Source organism: Dermacentor albipictus, chromosome 8, assembly GCF_038994185.2.
Source record: "Dermacentor albipictus isolate Rhodes 1998 colony chromosome 8, USDA_Dalb.pri_finalv2, whole genome shotgun sequence".
Classification (NCBI taxonomy): domain Eukaryota; kingdom Metazoa; phylum Arthropoda; class Arachnida; order Ixodida; family Ixodidae; genus Dermacentor; species Dermacentor albipictus.
Genome location: NC_091828.1, coordinates 10,870,951 through 10,880,564, shown reverse-complemented (window position 1 = coordinate 10,880,564; position 9,614 = coordinate 10,870,951).

Genomic DNA, 9,614 nt, shown 5'->3' with positions numbered 1-9,614 from the left:
CGTAAAGAAGTGTCCGCGATCACTCAATTAGTTAAATTGGTTCATGACACTTCACAAACGATAAATTCCCCTGACCAAGTGGAGCTCATTTATTTGGATATTGCCAAAGCATTCGATAAAGTTTCCCGCTCTAAACTTTTGTTCAAAATTAGTGCCGTGTTTAAGGATCCTTAACGCACAAAGTGATTTGCCTAATACTTACAGGGCCGTCAGCAGCGCGTTCAAATAAAAGCGCATAGGTCGAGTCTTCAACCGGTGTTATCTGGAGTAACTCATGGAAGTGTCCTAGGACCTCTTCTATTTCTTATTTTCACTAATGACCTGCCACACCACATTTATGTTCCAATAGGACTATACGCTGACGACGTTGTTGTTAATAATGATATAGAATCTTCCAGTGACCTAATTAAATTGCAATGCAGCCATGAAAGCATTATGAAATGGTGTTCTGACTGGCAAATGTTTATAAGTCCAAATAAATCAGTAAGCATGTCTATTACAAGAAAAAAAGAAGATCCTGCAATTTCCTTATGGAATAAATTACAACCAGCTTAAAAAAAGTAGAGGGGCACAAATATTTGCGATTATTATTTAGAAGTGACTTAAGTTGAGATAGACATGTAGAGGAAGTAAGTAAGAAGGTGAATATTGCGCTTAGGTGCCTGAAGCCAAATTTACACTGAGAAACCTTTGAAGTTAAAAACTTGGCCTATAGAACATTGGTCAGACCAATCATTGAGTACGCGAAAACCGTAAGAAACTCAAAATGATTCCGAAGTTAGCTTCTCGATTCATCTTCAACAAATATGGTCGACTTCATTCCCCTTCAAAACTAGGTCAGCTTGCAAATCTTTCCTATTTAGAAACAAGGACTAACTATGATAGTCTGAAGTTCCTGTTCCTTATTATCCGTAATGAAATAAAAATTAATAGGACGAACTGTTTTGAAATTTCTACTAATAAATTTTCTCGACATCGCCACAGCATGTATATTCCCCCTCCTGTAACCCGTAATGACACATTTAAATATATATTCTTTCCCTGAACGATCAAAAAGTGGAACATGATTCCCGATTTCGTAGTTCACGCTGCCTCTATTAACAATTTTCTGAGTGACTTGCATACCGTTATTTATTCCGAGAGCGCGGTGCGTTAATCACCTGACTTTGTGAATCATGTTATTTGACGATTTTGTTATTTGTGTATGTTGTTATTTTATATGCTTCAAGGTATTTTGATTGGTTTTTCTGCTTGCTTTCTTACCATGTATATACACTGCAATTTCTTTTTTGGGCGTTGTATTCATATATATTGTACGCCCTCTCTGAATCAGATCTGTTGACATTGCTTGTTTTATTTTGTTCTCCACTACTGTAATGGCCCTAAAGAAAGTGCTGACACTATCAATAAAGAAATAGGTTAGAAAGAAAGAAAGGTCGGCTTGAGTGGCCGTGTCCGCTAGGTGGCGCTACCGTTAGCCCAGTATACATCCTCATTCTTATACAACGTCCACCTAGCGCAAGTACTTTGTTGAACTAAATTATTCTTACATGTAAGTTTCGCGAGAAAATGCCTAAAGTATGACTTGCAAGAATGCTGGAGACATAATTGCTTCCGATTGCTGGCGTCTATACCAGAAAACACGACTGTGTTACGCGGAAGCTAAAAGACCGAGCACTTTTTCAGCTGCCCTGTGAGGTCTGCCTTAGTGGCCAGGTTCGATAGGTGGCGCTACCGCTACATCAGTATACATCCTCATTCTTCTAGGACATCCATCTACCGCAAGTGCATTATTGAAGTAATTCAATTTTTTCAAAGTGAAATGCGGCTGAATATAGGTAAATTAGGATTTATGCACAACCTGCAGACATGAGAGCAACGGATCGTATTTCGAATATGCGAGAGGGGAAAACATAATTCTATTACGCTGGAACACAAGCACGAACCCGTTTTGCAGCTCCTAGAATTAGGTGATATGAAGGTTATAAACACGGATCAGGTGCCTCAAAAAGGCTGGCCAACGTTCTGATAGGAAGATCTATCTTCGTTAAAGGCGGCTTTGTCATCCTCGGCATGTTAGTTTTAAAGGGTTATTGTAGTGACGTCACGTGCGGTTCTTGTCGGTGGCGGCTGGATGTAAAGGGAGAGACTTCAAAGAGAATGAGCGCTTTCGCCTGATGTCTGAAGGCGTGAATAACTTGACGCTCAGCCGGTGACACTCAATACGGGTGGCGTTGAATAGGATGGGAATCGCCGGTATGATTGCGATGATTAAAGCTGTCATCATCATCATCATCATCATCATCAGCCTGGTTACGCCCACTGAAGGGCAAAGGCCTCTCTCATACATCTCGAGCTACCCCGGTCATGTACTAATTGTGGCCATGTTGTCCCTGCAAATTTCTTAATCTCATCCGCCCACCTAACTTTCTGCCACTCTCTGCCACGTTTCCCTTCCCTTGGAATCCATTCCGCAACTCTTAATGACCTTCTGTTATCTTCCCTACACATTACGTGTCCTGCCCATGCCCATTTCTTTTTCTTGATTTCAACTAAGATATCATTAACTCGCGTTTGTTCCCTCACCAAATCTGCTGTTTTCTTATCCCTTAACGTTACACCTATCATTCTTCTTTCCATAGCTCGTTGTGTTGTCCTCAATTTAAGTAGGGCCCGTTTCGTAAGCCTCCATGTTTCTTCCCCGTACGTGAGTACTGCTAAGACACAGCTGTTTTAAACTTTTCTCTTGAGGGATAATGGCAACCTGCTGTTCATCATCTGAGAATGCCTGCCAAATGCACCCAATCCATTCTTATTCTTCTGATTATCTCAGTCTTATGATCCGGATCCGCAGTCAATACCTGTCCTAAGTAGATGTATTCCCTTACCACTTCCACTGCCTCACTACCTATTGTTAACTGCTGTTCTCTTCCGAGACTGTTAAACATTACTTTAGCTTTCTGCAGATTAATTTTTAGACCCACTCTTCGGCTTCGCCTCTCCAGGTCAGTGAGCAGGCATTGCAGTTGGTCCCCTGAGTTACTAAGCAAGGCAATATCATCAGCGAATCGCAAGTTACTAAGGTATTCTCCATTAACTTTTATCCCCTATTCTTCCCAATCCAGGTCTCTGAATACCTCCTGTAAACACGCTGTGAATAGCATTGGAGAGATTGTATCTCCCTGCCTGACGCCTTTCTTTACTGGGATTTTGTTGCTATCTTTATGGAGGACTACGGTGGCTGTGAAGCCGCTATAGATACTGATATGAAGTGCTGTGCCACACGTGTCAAACATGATTCGTTCTTTTTATGTTATGTCATAGGCAAGCAGCCTATATATATATAGTTCGCTGTCACTGAAATAAAACAGTGCGGTACGTGCTCTTGGATCGTCTCCGTTACTCTCCCACTCGCCACAACAGTGGCGACGAGGATGACCACCTCGCGGAGCCCCCGCCACGAATAGCGGCGTCTTGGTAGCGCTGGGAGTCCTGCTGGGTACTGAAAGTAATCGAGTCTACGGAGCATCGGCGGTCATGGCCCTGGCTACGAACCTCGGTACCCCATGTTCCGACGAAAATCAAAATAAGTGGGATATTTCCTTGACTCGACTGGAGGCATTTTTTGAAGCAAATGATATCAAGACAGATGATAAGAAAAGGGCGCTCATGGTTTCGACACTGTCAACGAAGACGGTAGGCGTTCTTGCTGGACACTGCGCCCCCCAGAAAGTAAATGGCCTGAGTTACAAGGACGCACTTACCATTCTAAATAACCACTATGCGCCGAAGACTAATGAGGTTGCCGCAAGTAACAAGTTCTTTACAAGAACTTGATCGGGCTGCAAGCGAATCTGTCCAGGACTATGTTGTCGAGCTACGCATGCTTGCGAATAATTGTCACTTCGGCACTAGTTTGGACCGTATGTTACGGGACCGCATTGTTTGTGTCATCCGAAATCGGGTGGTGCAGCAGACGCTGCTTGAAAAAACTGAGCTCACATTTGCCCGAGCTGAAACGATTGCCAAAGCGGCAAACACAGCCGCACTGAAAGTAAGCGCCATGACTAGACCTGATAATGAGGCAGTGGTGTGCACTGTAGCGAGTAAATCGCGCCGATATCAGACCTTTACCAAACATAAGCAAAGCCATACTGAGTGCGCATGCTGCGGAAACTACGATCACGAAGCAAGCGACTGTCCGCGCAAAAAGGAGCAGTGTTTTCGCTGTCGGAAGACTGGTCATTTCGCAAGAAAATGCCGCTCCCAGTCGGTGCTCCTGGCTGGTCGTAGGCGCGATGGCGTCGCTAACGCAGTTCATTATAAGAGCGCTGTGTCCGAAAAGGAGGAAGGCGATATTTCATCAGTCTTCACATTGCAGGAATCACGGGAAAAGAAATCTTTGCTCCAGGCGTTCCGCAGAGTTATCCGCTGGGGTGGAGTGCCCTTGAACATGATTGTTGACACCGGATCACCGTTTTCTATCATTCCGCAGAAGGTGTATCTAAAGCACCGTCTGACTTGGCCACGCTTATTGAAATGCAAACGCACGCTCAGCTGTTACTTGGGCAAGCTACCCATTGTCGGTGAACTGCACCTTGAAGCCCATTTTGAGGGGAAGACTGTACCTGCCACATTGATATTTACAGGTTGCTCGGGTCCCAGCCTTTGCGGAAGGGACTTAATCCAAGCGTTCTCGCTTTTGCCGTCCGGCTTTCTCGCTACGGTTCAATCGACGTCAGCAGATCCCGACAGCCTCAAGACCGAGTTTCCTGCCCTTTTTGAGCCACGACTTGGAAACATTCAGGGGCCACCTGTGAAATTCCACATTCGAGAAGGCGCCCAACCGAAGTTCCACAAGGCGCGGTAAATTCCTTATGCTCTTCGTGAAAAAGTGGAAACTGAGCTGGACCGTTTAGTAGAGCAAGGCATATTGTCGCCCATAGCACATTCTGAGTGGGCGGCGCCAATCGTACTAGTACTCAAGAAAGACGGTTCACTTCGCATCTGCGGCGATTTCAAAACCACAATCAATGCTGCGTGCAGAACTGAGCAGTACCCTTTACCAAACATTGAAGACCTTTTCGCGTCGCTACGTGGGGGATCATTTTTCACAACACTGGACCTTAAGGATGCCTATAACCAACTCCCATTGGATGAGGAGGCGATGCAGTTGGCCGTGAAAAACACTCACAAGGGGTTGTTCTGCTATACCCCTCTTCCGTTGGGAGTTGCCTCGGCTCGCGCGATTTTTCAGCGGCGCACGAAAACGGTCCTGGCCGGTCTTCCAGCCATGCAGGTGTATTTGGGCGATGTATTGATAGCGCAACGTTAGAACGATAATGGCTCAGTGCTTCGGGACGTTTTGCGCAGGCTTCAAGAAAATGGTATCAAGCTGAAGGCCGACAAATGCAATTTTCGCAAAGACTCAATCGTCTACTTAGGCCATCTCATTGACAAAGACGGCTTGCATCCGCTTGAAAAGAACCTGGCAACAATACGCGACTCGCCACGGCCTACGAATGTGAGCGAACTGCGCTCGTTTTTGGGTCTGTTGACTTATTATCACCGGTTCTTGCCACACATGTCAACGATGCTGGCCCCGTTGTATCTTCTGCTTGAAAAAGAGCCTAAATGGCATTGGGGAACGGCACAGGAAAATTCGTATCGCAAGGCTAAACAAACACTTCTGAGTTCGCCTGTTCTGACGTATTTCGATCCCAGACAACCAGTGCGCTTGGAATTCGATGCGTCACCTTCGAGTTTAGGTGCCGTAATCTCGCACCGAATCGGAAAAGTGGATAAGCCCATTGCCTTCCGTTCACGCACGTTAACACACCCGAAAAGAATTATTCTCAGCTCGAGAAGGAAGCGCTCGCACAGGTATTCGGAGTAACAAAGTTTCGAGACCACCTGCTGGTCCGTGAGTTAGTATTGGTCACGGACCGCCAACCACTGGTGGGACTTCTACGAGAAGGTCGACCTGTGTCCCCAATGGCGTCGGCACGTATTCAGAGATGGGCTCTGTTTGTAAGCCAATATAGCACCGCATAGATTACAAGGCCGGCAAGGAAAACGCCAACGCGGACGCACTCAGCCGCTTGCCTGTGCCGATAACAGACGCTTGTCGATCGGGCACCTTACCAGAATACGTGTTGTCTTCAGAGACCCTTGACAGCTCGTTCGTGCCAGCGGATGCCATAAGGGCGCTGACGAACGGCGATGAAAACCTTAGCGTTGTGCAGCACTTTCTACTGAATGGATGGCCAAAACGCTTGTCACCGTGTCACAATCACCTGCAACCTTACTTTTGCAGAAGACTGGAACTGTCAAGCGTAGAAGGCCTGCTCTACTGGGATCATCGCATCGTCGTACCCCGCAAAGCGCGAGTCTCCATGCTTGCTGAGGTACATCGGTCACACCAGGTTGCATCTGCGATGAAAAGACTGGCTCGGACGCTGTTCTGGTAGCATGGATTGGATGGTGAGATCGAAAGCCTTGCACGTTCGTGCATCTCATGTGTACAAGCTCAGCCAAAGTCCCATCGACAGGTTCCTATCTGTTGGCCAGAAACGGGAGCCAAATGGTGAAGGCTTCACATTGATTACGCCGGACCGATAGAGGGACGCATGCTGCTGATAGTCGTCGACTCGCATACTAAATGGATTGAGGCACTTCCCTTCAAGTCGGCGACCACAGAAGTCATAATCGCGCGGCTTAGAGAATTGTTTGCGCGTTTTGGCTTGCCGCAAACAGTTGTATCACATAACGAGCCTCAGTTTGCAAGTCAGCAGTTTTCCCAGTTCATGACTGTCAACAACATAACTCATCTACCTAGTGCACCCTACCACCCACAATCTAATGGTCTGGCAGAGCGTGCGGACCGCACAATAAAGGATGGCCTTCTTAAGCACTAGATGGTGAACGATCTCGAAACAAAACTAGCGCGAGTGCTCCTAGGCTATCGACGTACCCCACTACCGTGCGGCAAGTCTCCTCCAGAGATGCTGCAGAACTATCAAATTCGTTCGCGCTTGGATACTTGCGTCCCGTCTCTACCTCGATCTTGCTCGCAGTCTCCCAGGTTCCAGCCCGGCGACCAGGTGTGGGTGCGCAACTTTGGCCAAGGGAAGCGTTGGCGTCCAGGCATCGTCAAGAGCACAGAGGGTTCACGCCTTGTAACGGTCGACTCTCCAGATGGCCTAGCCAGGCGTCACTTCGACCAAATTTTCCGTCGCGTGTCTGCGTCACCCGTGACCCCAAAAGCGGAGGCTCCCGACTCGCTTCAACCCAGCCCGAACAACAAGAATCGGCCCACGTCAACGCCAGAAGGCCGGTGCAGCCTGGCCACTCTAGAAGCAACTGGCGCTGCGCCTCTTCCTTTGACAACACCTCCAACGTCCCTCCCAGCCGACCAGGCTCTCTGTCCCCCAAGTACGCCGGTCTTACGGAGGTCTACTCGACAACGAAGACCCGTGCAAAGACTTCAGTTTTAAAAGAAAGGGAGAAGTGATATGAAGTGCTGTGCCACACGTGTCAAACATGATTCGTTCTTTTTAAGCAGCCTTTATATATAGTTCGCTGTCACTGAAATAAAATAGTGCGGTACGTGCTCTTGGATCGTCTCCGTTACTCTGCCACTCGCCACAACAGATACTTTTCAGTATTTTTACATACGGCTCGTCTACGCCCTGATTCCGCAGTGCCTCTATGACTGCTGAGGTTTCGATTGAATCAAATGCTGTCTTGTAAACAATTAAAGCTATATATAAAGGTTGGTTATATTGCACACATTTTTCTATCACCTGATTGATAGTATGAATATCGTCTATTGTTGAGTAGCCTTTACGGAATCCTGCCTGGTCCTTTGGTTGACGGAAGTGTAAGGTGTTCCTTCGTACCTTAGTAAATTAGTAAATTACCTTAGTAAATACTTTGTAGGCAACGGACAGTAGGCTGATCGGTCTATTATTTTTCAAGGCTTTGGTGTCCCCTTTCTTATGGATTAGGATTATGTAAGCGTTTTTCCAAGATTCCGGTACGCTCGAAGTCATGAGGCATTGTGTATACAGGGTGGCCAGTTTCTCTAGAACAATCTGCCCACCATCTTTCTACAAATCTGCTGTTACCTGATCCTCCCCAGCTGCCTTCCTCCTTTGCATAGCTCCCAATGCTTTCTTTACTTCTTCCGCCGTTACCTGTGGGATATCGAATTCCTACAGTCTATTCTCTCTTCCATAATCGTCGTGGGTGTCACTGGTGCTGTGTAAATCTCTATAGAACTCCTAGCCACTCCAACTATCTTATCCATATTATTAATGTTATCGCCGGATTTGCATCTTAACGCATACATCTGATTCTTGCCAATTCCTAATTTCTTCTTCACTGCTTTTAGGCTTCCTCCGTTCTTGAGAGCATTTTCAATTCTATCCACATCATACTTCCTTATGTCAGCTGTCTTACGCTTGTTGATTAACTTCGACAGTTCTGCCAGTTCTATTCTAGCTGTACGGTTAGAGGCTTTCATACATTGACATATTGACATTTCTTGATCAGATCATTCGTCTCCTGCGATAGCTTACTGGTATCCTGTCTAACGGAGTTACCACCGACTTCTCTTGCACACTCCCTAATGATGCCCGCAAAGTTGTCGTTCATTGCTTCAACACTAAGGTTCTCTTCCTTAGATAAAGCCTAATACCTGCTCTGTAGCTTGATCTGGAATTCCTCTATTATCCCTCTAACCGCTAACTCATTGATCGGATTCTTATGCACCAGCTTTTTCCTTTCCCTCCACAGGTCTAGGCTAATTCGAGTTCTTACCATCCTATGGTCTCTGCACCGCCCCTTGCTGTGCATCATCATCATCATCATCATCATCATCATCAGCCTGGTAGCGCCCGCTGCAGGGCAAAGGCCTCTCCCATGCTTCTCCAACAACCCCGGTCATGTACTAATTGTGGCCATGCCGTGCCTGCAAACTTCTTAATCTCATCCGCCCACTTAACTTTCTGCCGCCCCCTGCTACGCTTCCCTTCCCTTGGGATCCAGTCCGTAACCCTTAATGACCATCGGTTATCTTCCCTCCTCATTACATGTCCTGCCCATGCCCATTTCTTTTTCTTGATTTCAACTAAGATGTCATTACCTCGCGTTTGTTCCCTCACCCAATCTGCTCTTTTCTTGTCCCTTAACGTTACACCTATCATTCTTCTTTCCATAGCTCGTTGTGTCGTCCTCAATTTGAGTAGAACCCTTTGAGTAGAACCCACGTCCTCATCTTGTATGATGCCAGGGTATGCGCAGAGTATGAGGTCTATTTCATTTCTAGTCTCGCCGCTCGGGCTCCTCCACGTCCACTTTCGGCTATCCCGCTTGCGGAAGAATGTATTCATTATCCGCATATTATTCTTTTCCGCAAACTCTACTAATAACTCTCCCCTGCTATTCCTAGTGCTTATGCCATATCCCCCCCCCCTGCCTTATCTCCAGCCTGCTTCTTGCCTACCTTGGCATTGAAGTCGCCCACCAATATAGTGTATTTAGGTTTCACTCTATCCATCGCCGATTCCACGTCTTCATAGAAGCTTTCGACTTCCTGGTCGTCATGACTG